The following is a 13,913-nucleotide window of genomic DNA, read 5'->3' on the forward strand; positions in this document are numbered from 1 at the left end:
TATATCTGTGGTTGTGCACAATGTTCTTCTGGCTCTGCTCCGCGCACTCAGCATTATGTCGTGTAGGGTTTTCCAGGTTGTTATGAAGTCCGTATCATCCCCATTTCTTATGGCACAATACTATTCCATTACCTTCATCTACCACAGCTTGTTCAGCCATTTCCCAATTGATGGGCATCCCCTTGACTTCCAATTCTTTGCTACCACAAAAAGAGCCGCTATAAATATTTTTGCACATATGTGCCTTGTGTGATCTCTTTGGGATACAACCCTACAAGTGGTACTGCTGGGTCAAAGGGTATGAACATTTTTATACCCCTTTGGGCACAGTTCCAAATTGCTCTCCAGAATGGCTGGACCAGTTCACAACTCCACCAGCAATGTAACAATGTTCCGATTTTCCCACATCCTCTCCAGCATTTATCATTTTCCTGTTTTGTGGTTTTAGCCAATCTGACAGGAGAGATGTGGTACCTAAGAGTAGTTTTGATTTGCATTCCTTTAATCAGTAGTAATTTCAAGCATTTTTTCATATGCCTACAGATATCTTCAATTTCTTCCTCTGAAAACTGCCTATTCATATCCTTTGACCATTTCTCAATTGGGGAATGACTTGTATTCCTATAAATTTGGTTCAGTTCCCTGTATATTTTAGAGATGAAGGCTTTATCAGAGACACTAGTTGTAAAGATTTTCTCCCAATTTTCTGCTTCCCTCCTAATCTTTGTTGCATTGGCTTTTTTTTAATACAAAAACATTTCAATTTACCATAATCAAAATTATCCATTTTGCATTCTGTAATGCTCTCTATCTCTTGTTGTGTCATGAATATATTTGGGAATCTATCTGCCAAGACAAACCCCGGGCCTATATGAACATAATGATGAAACACTTTTCATGCAAATAAAGTCAGATCTAACTAAATGGAAAAATATCAGTTGCTCATGGTTAGGCTGAGCTAATATAATAAAAATGACAATTTTACCTAAATTAATTTGCATATTCAGTGTCATACCCATTGAACTACCAAAAAAATTATTTTACAGAGCTGGATAAAATAATAACAAAATTCATCTGGAAGAACAAGAGGTCTAGAATATCTAGGGAATTAATGAAAGAAATGCTAGGGAAGGTGGCCTAGACATACCAGATATTAAACTGTACTATAAAGTAGCAGTCATCAAAACTACCTGGTACTGGCTAAGAAACAGAGTGGTAGATCAGTGGAATGGATAGGTACACAAGACGCAGTGGTCAACGACTATAGCCATCTACTCTTTGATAAACCCAAAGAGGCCAGCTTCTTGGCTAAGAATTCACTATTTCACAAAAACTGCTGGGAAAACTGGAAAATGGTAGGGCAGAAACTGGGCATAGACCAATATCTTACACGATATGCCAAAATAAAGTCAAAATGGGTTCATGATTTAGGAATAAAAGCTGATACTATAAGCAGTTTGGGAGAGCAAGGAATAGGTTACTTGTCAGATTTATGGAAAAGCAAAGAATTCATGATGCCAGTTCATTTTCAATTCACCTTATGCTTGAAACTGTATTTTGTCCCTGCTGAATCATCTAGGAAAGTCTACTTTCTGAATGTAGCAGAATCAGGTCAAAGCAACCAGGACAGTGAGACGGGGGCACAGCTAAAAGGAGGGTGCAAGGAACCCACAAAAACTGCTGCAAGTGGCATGTCTCCCCTACAATTCAGCTGCAAACTGGAACTAGATGGCCACCACTGGTTCCACCTATAAACCAAATTTGGCTTGGGAGATAGAATTCCTCCCCATCCATCCCCTCATTCACACACATTCATTCTCTCTCTCTCTCTCTCTCTCTCACACACACACACACACACACACACACACACACACACGCACACAAAATCAATCAATCAATCAATCAATCAATAATCAATCCCTCCTTTACTGCCCAGAGCTGAATAGGTAAGATCTAATGATAGCAGAATACCCACAATTTTCCTTTGGACAGACCATAACAGTTCCAAATAACAAGATTAAATATATCAGTTCTGGAATTTAAAAGTTGCTGTGTAGTTTAAAATGGCTACATTCTATTATTCAAAATGCTGACTCAACCATAATGTCAACTACAGAACAGGAGGCAATAAAAGGTGATGGGGGGGGCGGGGACTAGGAGAGGGGAGAGGCCCATGCAACAGCCAGATGGGAGGAGGAGCCATGCCAGGGTCTGAGGTCAGCTGTCTACCATGGACTGGGTGAGTGGCAGCGATCTCAGGTAGTCCAGTCCAAAGCACAGCTGAAACAAAATCCCTGAAAAGCACACACAGCATGCCACATGGCCTGAATACTTCCAGTGATTGGCAACTCACTACAACAGAGAAAGCATTTTTCATTTTGAACAGCTCCAACTGTCTATAAGTTTTTCCTAATGTTGAGCCAAAAGCTCTTTTCCTATAACTTTCACCCAATTATGCCTCTGTGGCTAAATGAAACAAATGAAAAACTTGTAGGGATGTGAGTGGTACAGACATCATGTCTACCAGTTAAAAGTTGGTGTTCCAGAGAAGAGTAGATTAGGGAAGTGAACAGCTAAGAACAAGATATGGATTGTGGACTGAGACTTCAGAAACACGAATAAGGAATTCATAGCCAGGAATGCAAATGATCTTGAGAGCTAGTTAAAATCTATTTCTCTGGAGATGGTATAGAAGAGGAAAGAAAAAAACTGTTAATATATAACTTGTAATAGCATGGGTCATCCAAAGAATTATCAGGGCCAAAGGGTCAGCAAGACGACAAAATTCAGGAAGAGTGACATCCAAACAGCCTCAGATTTCTATTCGTGAACGCACAAAGTGTGGGCATCAAGCGAATCAAACTAGAGATTTTAACATAAGTAATTCCCACGTCTGCTATCACTCATGACTACAACATGACCAGAGGAGCACACAGATAGAGGACTAGAGAGTCACACAGTTTATGGAGAAGTGTACCCATGACGAACTAGCCCAAACCAGACTGAAACATGGTGGAGAATATTTGGGGGAGGATTAATGGAAGGAGAAACAGAAACGACATTGTGGTAAAAGTACACCAGGTGCTGCAATCAAGACCATCCTCAGCTCATGGACCATACAAAAACAGATGGTAGGGGGGTTCTGGCCCAGGGTCCATAGTCTGCCAACCTCTGCTAAAGGCCAAACAGACTAAAATTGAAAATGAATAAATGAGTTTCCGAAGTTTTGAAGCTGGCAAGAAAGGAAACTTGATTTCAACGATCTGCAATTCTGTTTCTGCTAAAAGCAGAACAGCAGCCAAATCACCCATCTGCTTGATGATAACAGCATTCTCCCCAAACTGGAAGAAGCAGTGAGGGGGACTGCTCTTCTGAATGGATTATGACCTGTTGCAGAGTACGCATCACTGGAATTTTGGGAGAGAATGATTATCTCATCTTAATATCTGTGATTAATAAGACCAGGAAAGTGTGGACTATTCAGATGTGTATCCTAGATTTTGGGACAATAGATTTTAAAGTCAGAGAAAGGACAGGCAAGATCTAAAATATTACAGGGAAAGTTGACTCAAAAGGAATGAGATTTTTCAAGAAAAAAATTCGAACAACACAAATATGAATAATTCCAGTGAAAGATGGACCAGATATTGGTGCACAGAGAATTCATTTACCAGCTAAAATTCTAAACAGAAAACAAACTGAAGAAAGAAACAAGAACTGATTAAGTATGAATGCAGAAGAGCAGCAGATCCCTGTGGGCATATGTGAAACAATATCAGAAAGCTCTAAATGAAATGAGAATTGTTGTAATGCTAATTAGGGACGAGAAAAAGGTCTTTTTAAAGCCCCATTGGAGGCAAGATCAAAGCTAGGATATGATCACTGCTTAGGGTAAATGGGTTGATAAAAACAGATGAAGTGAAAAGTGTTCACCTCAGTGTTTTCTTTCTTGTCTACCAAGGACAATCATTTTTTGAATGGAAAGTATGGAACAAAAGTGGATAACAGAGAATTATAACCCATGATTAAGGAGTTCTCAGGGAGGTCATTTTGGTTACATAAAAATTAAATGCCTTTACAAGAACAAAAATCAATGCAAATGGGATAAGGGGAATTGCAAAATGAAAAGAAAAATCTTCCCAGAAAATATCTATGATAAAATTTTGCCCTCCGAGCCATATCAGAATTGATACCACCACATAAAAACAGAAGCCATTTCCCCTATTGTAAATGGCCAGAGTTAGTTTTCTTTTTTTCTCACTTTTTTTTTTTAGTCAGACCAATGACTTCATTGATTTGAGGAAATCCAGGTGAGCAAACCCTCTACTATCACATCTTAGAGCCAGCTCTACAACTATAGTCTTAGATAATTGCCTAGAGCTGAGTACCTTGTCTCTGTCACGTAGCAGGTATGTGCCAGAGACAAGATTGGAATCCAACTCAGAGGACAGGTCTCCAAAAGAAGAAATATAAACGATCTACATCTATATCAAAGAATTCTTCAAATCACTAAGATAATTGCAAATTAAAACAATTCTAAAGTCTGACTTCACACACATCGAACCGGACAAAAGACAAAAATGAGGGCTGTTGGGGTTGTGGGAAGATGGGCCCACAGGGGGCTGAGCTGGGCATCTGTTCTGTAAAGAATCTGGAATCCAACTAAGAAAGTCACAAAACTGCAAGAGCTGAACTCTTTGACCCAATGGTACCATTATTAGGCATCTGTCCCCAGGGAGTTCAGAGACAAATATTCTGTGTCTACAAAAATGTTCATTGGCAGTATTTTCTGTGATAGCAAAGAACTGAAACCAAGTGCATAGCATTCCACTCAGGCACTCACTAAACAAATCAACTAAATAAATGGTAACATCTGAATATAACAAAATATTCTGCTATAATACTAAATTTGAAATATTCAGGGAAACATGCATTGATGCTAAACAGAATAAGCAGAGATTACACAAAGACCAAACTAACGAAAAGGGAAACAACACAGAAGGATATCAAGACTCCAATCAATGCAAGGACTCTCTATAAGCATGTCTTACTTTTCTCAGTAGACATGAGGTAGCCTACAGCTGAGGAACAAGGTATATGTCTGCAGGCAAGGCCAACAAGGCAGGGGATGTGTAACTGTATCGTAACTGTACTTTTCTATTTGCGGGAGGAGGTAAGAGGAGCATGGGTGGTGTCTTTGGAGGGACAGACTTTTTAAAAGAATGTTGATAAAGGTTAAGAGACAGAGAGCAATTGAGAGAGAGACAGACAGAGAGGGACAGAGAAAGAGAGATCAAGAGGGAAAAGAGAAATCTGAGTCAGGAGGACCTTGACCCATGCCAGCTCAGGGATCTGGAACCAGGCAGCTTTCTATGCTGACGGATTTCAGAAGAGCTACACATATGCATTAGTGAGGAGCAGAAGACTTGCCAAGGGAACTCAGAACCTAAAATCACAGGTCCAAATGCCAACAAAAACCAATAAGGTGGTTAATTCCAGTACTGTTTGGTTTACAAGTATTGTTCCTGTTTCCAAATGAGGGGTCTGAGGAAGTTTAAGTGATTAGCCTGGGGGCGAGATTCAAATGCATGTGTTGTCACCTCAAGATTCTTTTATCACTTAGTCGTCTTCAGTCATGTTTGGTTTTCTTGGCAAAGACATTGGAGTGGTTTTACAGATGAGGAAACTGAGGCAGAGTGACGTGACTTGCCCAGAGTCACACAGCTAGTAAGTGTCTGAGGCTGGATTTGAACAGAGGTTTTCCTGACTCCAGGGCCAGTACTTTACCCACTGCAGTGCCACCTAGCTGCCAAAATACCAGATTATAAACTCCCCAAAGTGATCTTAACCGTCAACTTCAGATCATTATTATGATTATGATAACAATCAGCAATTTTTAATCTCTGACCAGTGCCCACTCCACTTCTGCTCAGCCACTTATAAGTCACACCCCACTGCCATCAAACAAGGATTGAAGCCAATGTGGGCTTAACATGAGAATACAAAAAAAGAAACTGTCCTTGACCTCAAAAATTTACATTCTTGAGAGATCCCTCCCAGAGAGAGGATGTGTACAAATATATGTGTATCTTAAATAAACACAAGATGATGGCAAGAGGAGGTGCTGCTCACAGAAATCAGGAAACGGCCTCATGTAACAGGTGGCCATGGGCAAATGACATTCGATTACTGCTTTAGAAACCGCTCACCAGGAGGACAAAAAGGCCTTCTGAATTAGCCCCATCCTCCACTATCTGCCCTCCTGCTTCTTCCACTGCCATCATCTGGAGTTGGCCAGATTTACTTGGAATGGAATTAAATGTGCTAAATGAGGCACTCTTGACATTCCAAAGAGACATCATAATTCCATTAGAATTCTATTGTTCAGAATACAAAAACATATTCACTCCACAAACATAAGGCACTTAATATATGCAAGGAGCTGTGGGAGACAGAACCTGCCATCAAGTTTACAACCCAGACTGGGAGATCAGGTGCACTGGCAAATGAACACACAAATTAAACATAACGAACAAATAGGAGCACTATCAAAAACACACTTTGGGGGTGATCACTTCTGGCTCAGGAGAGCAAGTCAGGCTTCATGGAAGAGGCAGCATTTTAAGCAGGGCCTTGAAGGACGGGAGAGTCCAGCCTGGCTAGAGCAGTATGAGATAAAGCTGAAAAGGAAGCTTAGAGACACACTGGGCGTCTTGAATGTCAGGCTAAAGGGCCTGGATTTTATTCAGCGGGCAAAGAAAGGTTTCTGAGCACCTGAATGGGATCAAAGCCATTATGTACTGGGAAGACTAGTCTGACAAAGTATGTAGGGTGAGCTCTAGAGGCCAGAAGATACATTCAGAAGCTAACCCGGCTGCAGCGATGAACATTCAAGGGTGCCTGAGTGGTAGGAGTGGGCAAAGCAAGGAGGGAAATAAGATGAGCTTACCCACCGATACAGCACTTAACAAAACAACTCTGTGAAGTGGGGAGCCCAAGGATTCTGTTCCCCACTTCAGGGACAGGAATGAGGGTCAGAAAGGCAAAATGACTTCCTCATAGCCACAGTGAAGAAGGGCCGGGCTTTAAGCTCAGCTCTTCTGACTCCAAGGCCAACTTTGGCCAAGTCAGAACCTCAGCATCCATTCCACCAAGCTTCCTATCTCAGGTACTATTCTGTCCTACAAAGCCCTTGACCAACAGTCATCTAGAGGAAGGCTCCAGAGCTTCCAGTTATTCGTTCAGCTGCTGGACAGCTCCGGCAAGGAAGGTGCACTTTGCTTCTATTTTATATTCAGTTTCAAGTTGAGTCTTTATAACTTTAATCAATCAAGGAGCATTCATTTAGCACTGATGTCTCAGACACAAAGACAAAAGTGAGACAAAAACTTGCTTTGGGAGGAGGAGTAGGTTCAAAGTTAGGTTAATGTAGGACAAACTTTAAAATAAATATACAGAGACTGGAGTGGGGAGGGCAGGGCCAACATGCCAACATGTAGTGAAATCAGGAAAAGCCTCTTGAAGGAGATAGCACTGGAGTTAAGCCTTGAAGGGAGCTTAGGATGCAAGGGGGGGCGGGGAGGAAAGAAGGGTCAGGGTTCCAGGCATGGGGACAGGGAAGAAGTCCATAGACGGTTGTGAATGAGGAAGCGCAGCGGGCCAGTCTGGCTGGAGCCCGCAGTATGTGGAGGGAAGTAAAAAACAGACCGGAGTCAGATGATGTATCTGACTTTGTATCTGAGCGTCTGGGCAGAAGGGTGACCTAATCAGATCTGTAACAGAGGCATATCCCAATTTCACAGCTCTATGGGAGGCAGATTGGAGAGAAGGGAGCCTGGAGCCGTTGCCACCTGAGAGGGGATGAGGGTCTGGCACAAGGCTGGAGTTTAACACAGAACAAATCCAGCCTCTTTCCTACCAGTTTCCAATCTCTGAAGACCACTCTTATCTCCCCCTCAAGCTCTCTCTTCTCCAAGCTAAATATCTCCAGGGCTCTCCACTGCTCCTCATCTCCCACAATTTCCAAGTCATCCTCACCGCCCTGTCCCGAGCCCACACACTCCAGCTCTAAGCACTCTCCAAGCTGTCAAAGCCCAGTATCCAGAGTACCCTTACCGCACAAGACACCATGCTTGTGACCAACACAACAATCCTTCAAGTCATTTCCACGTGAACCGCTGTCAAGTTAGGTGTCCTTCATCATTTAAGCCAGGGCTGTCCAAAATGCAGCCGCAGTGGGATTTATGCGCCTGCCTACAAGCATAGAAATTTACATAAATGCTTTAGTAAATGAAGCCGAGCTACCGCAGAGCTCTCACTAAAATGGCAAATTGAAATATATTGTCTATTGTTTTAATAAAAAACTAAGGTTGGACAGCCTTGATTTAAGCACATAAGTGAGTAGTCATTATCTCTGCCATATTGTCTTATGGGTTCTAGCCCTTTCTTTCTGAATCCTAAGACTGACCCCGCCCCTGCCATAAGCTAGCCCCCCCAGGCTTTGTATCATTGCAAAGTTGAGAAATACTGCCCACCCCGTCCCTGACACTGACAAAGATGGCAAATCACCATGTAACTTTTAACATGAGGTTGGAGAAACGTCTCCTCACAACAAACGTATAAAGCTGAGGTTGGTACGAGCGCTTTTCATCCCCATTTTACAGATCAGAAAACCAAGATCAAAGTGATTTAGCCAGAATCTTACCACCAGGAAGTGCTTAAGCGCAAGACTCAAACCTAGGTCTTTGGACTCAGACCCAGGATTCTTTCTCCTATGCTACTGCTTCCCTCTCCAGGACAAACTCAGTGAGACAAACCAAAGGACCCTCAGAGGGACCTGATTCAGCGGCTTCACTGCTAAAAAAGCTAAGTCTGAACCAAGTGCACACTTCACTTCCTCTAGGGTCTGCCCAAGCCTGGCTGGGGCTCTTCTCAGCCTATTCTTACAGGATCTCCCTCTCTAGGCTTGGGACCCCTTTGGCCACCTCTTCCATAATCCCCCAATGACTTCCTTCTGTAAGAAACAAAGGTCAGTCTAGAGGGGGGCAGGAAGGTGCTAGGGCCAGCATCAGGGCAGCCCGAAGTGTGGAAGGGCAACATAAAAAGCACTGTGTTCAAGGCCCTAGAAATTCCTCCCAGGACACTTACTGCTTGTCTAACTTTAGGCAAGATCATTTCTCAGACTCAGTTTCCTCACCTGTAAAATGGGGCCATTATTAAGCACCTGCCATCCCACGGTGCTAGGAGGACTGCCAGCAGCTCAGATATTTGAGCTATTAATAACAACAACATCTCTATAGCCCCTATGTGTCAGGTACTGTGCCAAGTGCTTTAGAAACATTTTCTCATTTGATATGACTAGTACTTCCTAAGGCCTCGACAATAGTCAGCTGGGGATCAAGCCACACCCCTTCCCAGGCACATGTCCCCACAAACCCTTCCCCAGAGGGAAGGGGGCAAGGGTCACCCATCCAGTCCCAGTAGGACATTGAACAAGAATCCATTCCACAGCCCCAATCTCCCCATGAAGACCCAAGGAAGAGAAGCAGCCCATTGCCCTGTTGGGGCCTTTGCACCCCTCCCTCACCTCCAGCTCCCCTCAAAGCCAGCTCAGCTACCAACTGCCCCTCCCAGGCCTCGATCAGACTGCCCAGGGGTCCCACCCATATTACCCCAGATACCAGTTGGGTGTAACCTGTGATTTCATGGGTGTTTATAGGAAACTCCCTCTAGAGCTTCCCCTATAGGTTAAGTGAGAGCAGTCACCCAGCCTGGATGTGTTGGAGGACAGAACTAATCTGTCTACAAGATCTGTTCTCAATGCACAAGTGCCCCAGCTGCAGCTCGTCCCTTTGTGTACACATGTTGTGGGGCCCTGGGCAAATCACTTAACTCCTGTTTGCCTCAGTTCCTCATATGTAAACCGGGGACACGCTGGAGGACCTGGCAAACACTCCAGTATCTCGGCCAAGGAAATAAGTCGGACATGACCGAACCACATCACGATATATCATATTTACTGTTTCCCCCTCAGGAAAATGCACCTGGAGGGCCCACTTGCAGTGGTTTGTTCCCCGTCTTCCTCATTTAAATGCCTATGGATGGATCCCAGCAAAGTGAAATCTCCTGGGCCCTGGGGCCAGACAGAGCCAAATCTCTCTCACCTTCCAGCTCTTCTACACTCCTGCCCACCCTCCAACCGAGGACAGAATGGAACCAAGACCCTTCACCAAGTGGAAAGAACATCGGCTCTGGAGTCAGACGGTCAAGCAACATTTATTAAGCTACATGCCAGGCACTGGGCTATCGAAGGTGGTCGCTGCCCTCAAGGGGCTCCCAATCTAAAGGGTGAGACAACAAGCACATGAATCCGCATAAACAAACTCTACGCCCAGTAACTAGCACATATGAGGGCTGGGAAAAGGCTTCCGGTGGATGGGCCTCAGAGAGAGCCAGGGAAGAGGAGGGACAGGGTTCCAGGCACTGGGATGGCCAGAGATGGAGCAGCCCAGAGGCCACAGTCACTGGGTCAAAGAGGCAGTGAAGACTGCAAAGGTAGGAGGGGGCTTTGATGTCAAACAGCATTCTGCATCTGATCATGGCGATCACAGGGAGCTACTGAAGTGACTGAATCAGAGGACCTGGATTCAAATCCTGCCTTTGGGCAAGTCAAGTCAAACGTGGCCTCAGTTTCCTCATTTCTAAATGAAGGGGCCTGCCAGGGCCCTGCCAGCCCAGCCTGCTCCTCTGGACGTTGTCCACGTTAACAGCTTCCTATCAGCTGTGGGGCCCAAACCTGAACACAATGTTCCAGAAGTCATGGGGAGGGCTCAGCTTCCACAAGCTTCCTCCAAGCTACTGATAAAATGTAACCAGCCCGGCTCATTCACAGCCAGAATCTCTCCCTGGGCTTGGACAGAGAGCCATGCCTTGGGCCTTCCGGGAGCCCTGCTCAGAAGGGAGGGGGATAAAAAGAGACCCCCACCCAGGAGCAGGTTCAGTTAGGGATCTCCTGCTCCTGGGAGAATGAGGAAGGGGACAGCCTTCAGGGAGGAGTCTGCAGATGGAGGGAGGGGGACAGAAGCCTAGGAGAAAATGAAGGGGTCACTGGAAGGTGGGGCAGAGATGAGGGGGAGGGCATAGAGATGTTTGGGGAAAAGGGTCCCAGCAGCAGAGAACACTGACCTGTGGGAGGGGGAGTCACAAGAGCAAGGAGGGAGGGGGCTGCCACTGGGCCAAGAGAGGGGGAGCAGGTCAGAAGGCAAAAGTGAGGGCCCCCTCAACAAGGCACAGCACCACATTGTGGGGGAGGGAACCCTAAGAACACAGTGGGAAAGGTCTGCGGCCCCAAAGTGTGTATGGGGGGGAGGGGATCACAGGGATCTATAAGGACTCGGCAGGGTCTGAAGTCTCAAATGGGGGTGGGGCACCACAGGGCCTAGGATGACACGGAGGGGTGGAGAGTGCTGCAGCTTCATATGGGAGTGGGGGGAGGGGGAGTTCTGCAGCCCCATATGGGGAGTCACATGATCTAAGAGGACAACACCTCCCCCCCACGGGAACTGACGAGAGAGGGTGGTGGACAGACAGAGAGGGAGAAGTCCTGCAGCCACCTGTAGGGGGGGATCACACAGGGGTCCTGCAGCCCAAGTGAGGAAAGGCTACCCCAAGGCCTGCAGTGACACGGAGGGAGGGGGGTAGGGGTCTGTAGTCCAATGGCCTGGGAGGGGAGGGTCACACGGGGGAGGGTGGGGTGTCACTGGAAGGAGAGTGTGTAGTCTGCAGGAGAGAGGGGGTCTGCAGTCCTGTGGGGGGGTCACACGGAGGGAGTTCTGCAGTCCTGTGGGGGGGGTCATATGGAGGGGGAGTGGGGGGGGGTGTCTGCAGTCCCGTGGGGGGGGTCACCCATAGGGGTCTGCAGTCCTGTGAGGAAGGTGGGGGGGGTCTGCGGTCCTGGGGGGGGGTCACACGGAGGGAGTTCTGCAGTCCTGTGAGGGGTTCATATGGAGGGGGAGTGGGGGGGAGGAGGGTGTCTGCAGTCCTGTTGGGGGGGGTCACAGGGAGGGGGGTCTGCAGTCCTGTGAGGAAGGTCACGGAGGGGGCGGTTCTGCAGTCCTGTGGGGGGGGTCACCCATGGGGGTCCGCAGTCCCGTGGGGGGGTCACAGGAAGGGGGCTCCGTAGTCCATCGGGGGGGTCAAAAAGCGGGGTCCGCAGCCCCTCAGGGAACCAAGGAGCGGGGGAGGGGCGCTGCTGCAGCCCCCGGGGGAGGTCACGGCGCCCCGAGGGCTCGGGCAGAGAAGGGGCGGCAGGGTCAGGGTCGTCCGGCGTTAGCTCGCCCACTCACCTGGGGAGCCCCACACCATCCCCCGGCCCCGGCGCTAGGTCCGCAGCGGACGCACTCCGGCTCTCTGGCCTCCGGCTCCGGCCCCTCAGGCGGCGGCAGCGGCAAAGGCGGAAGCGGAAGCGGAGGGGCGGGGCCAGCGCAGCCACCCGCCTCTGATTGGCTGACGGCCTCCTCGGCCCGCCCCTCCCCCCTCCCCCCCACGCTTTTTTTTAAAACAAGAACTTTATGCGTTCCCCGAGTGCGTCCACTCACACACCTGGGCTGGGGGAGCCCAAAGCGAGGCGGGGAAGGAGCTCCGGGCGTGAGGCCAGCGAGCTCAGGTTCGAATCCTAGCTCTGGCCCTGACCGCTCACTTTGGTTACACTTCGTGGCCCTGGCGAAAGAGGCACGCCCTCGGGACTTTGCTTCCCGTGATGCTTCGGGGCCCCTCTACTCAAAGGGAGAAGCGCTCTGAACTCCATTCCCCAGGAGGCTGTGCGTGTCGGCGTGGTGATGTCATCGGGGAAGGCTCTGATTGGTGGGAAGGTTGTGAGAGGCGGGAAGATTTAAACTCCCAAGCCCGGGAGAGAGGAGGGCAGAGCAGCGAGCTGGGCTGCCACTGTGTCCGTCCTGTCCTGTGCACTGACGTGCTGCGGGCCTGGAGGTCGTCTAGGGGGCTGAAGGCGGGTTCTAGCTCTCAGGAGCACCGGTTTAGAGAAGCGGGAAGGCTCGTCTGAGGTCCCCGTTACCCAGCGGCCGGAGACGGGTCTTCTGCCTCCAAATCCAGCTGGTTCTCGGGGTATGGCGGGCCAAGAACGGGAGAGGACTCCGGAGGAGGAAGCCGAACCGCGAGAGGAGCGGTGACTTGCCCAAGATCACGCGGACACTAACCAGCAGAGAGAGCGCCCCTGCGCTATATAGATGCTTTGTGGTCGTGCAGCCGTGTCCGGCTCCTCCTGGACTCCGGCGGTTTGCCCTTTCCTTCTCCAGCTCATTTGACAGATGAGAAAACTGAGGCAAAGAGGGTGAAGGGACTTGCCCAGGGTCACACAGCTAGGAAGTGTCTGAGGCTGGACTTCTTGACTCCAGGCCCAGTGCTCTGCCAGCTGTGCCACCTAGCTGCCCACATAAATACTACCTGTTCGTAGGGGTCAAGGTTCTTCCTCTTTTGGGGCTCTGGTGATGTCACAGGTCCAGACCTTATCCCATTCTGCCTCAAGCATCCTGGCTAAGGTTATGTGTGGTTTGGAATGGTGACTTGTCATTTGCATAGGGATGATTCCCCCCAGACTAAACTTGGACATAGAAAAGGGTTCCAGAGTTGTTTTATTTTTAACTGATGTTTATGTAGCCCTTAGAAGCATTCAAAGCACTTTGCATACCTTACTTTGAGCCTCCCAACAACCCATGAAGATGAGGGAAATCCCCAGCCTAGTCACTGTTCCTCACCTCTTTGGAAGGTTGTAGTTCGGAGAAGGGGTGGTGAGAGTCTTCACTGAATGGTTGTTCTGTATCTAGCACTCTCTTAAATAAACGTCCTTTTGCATTCCTTATGGCAGGGTATGATTTATTCTAGCTGCTGGGCATGGG

At 47.7% G+C, this 13,913-nt stretch overlaps 1 protein-coding gene across 1 annotated transcript in view; it reads right to left on the bottom strand.

Moving 5' to 3' along the window:
* UBE2F (ubiquitin conjugating enzyme E2 F (putative)) overlaps positions 1-12,441 on the bottom strand; it is a 125,154-nt gene extending 112,713 nt beyond the window's left edge. Inside the window, exon 1 of the mRNA XM_036765811.1 lies at positions 12,345-12,441. The gene's annotated coding sequence lies outside the window, so the exon portion shown is untranslated. The remainder of the gene's footprint in view (positions 1-12,344) is intronic.
* Between the last annotated feature and the right edge of the window lie 1,472 nt (positions 12,442-13,913).

Source organism: Trichosurus vulpecula, chromosome 7, assembly GCF_011100635.1.
Source record: "Trichosurus vulpecula isolate mTriVul1 chromosome 7, mTriVul1.pri, whole genome shotgun sequence".
Lineage (NCBI taxonomy): Eukaryota > Metazoa > Chordata > Mammalia > Diprotodontia > Phalangeridae > Trichosurus > Trichosurus vulpecula.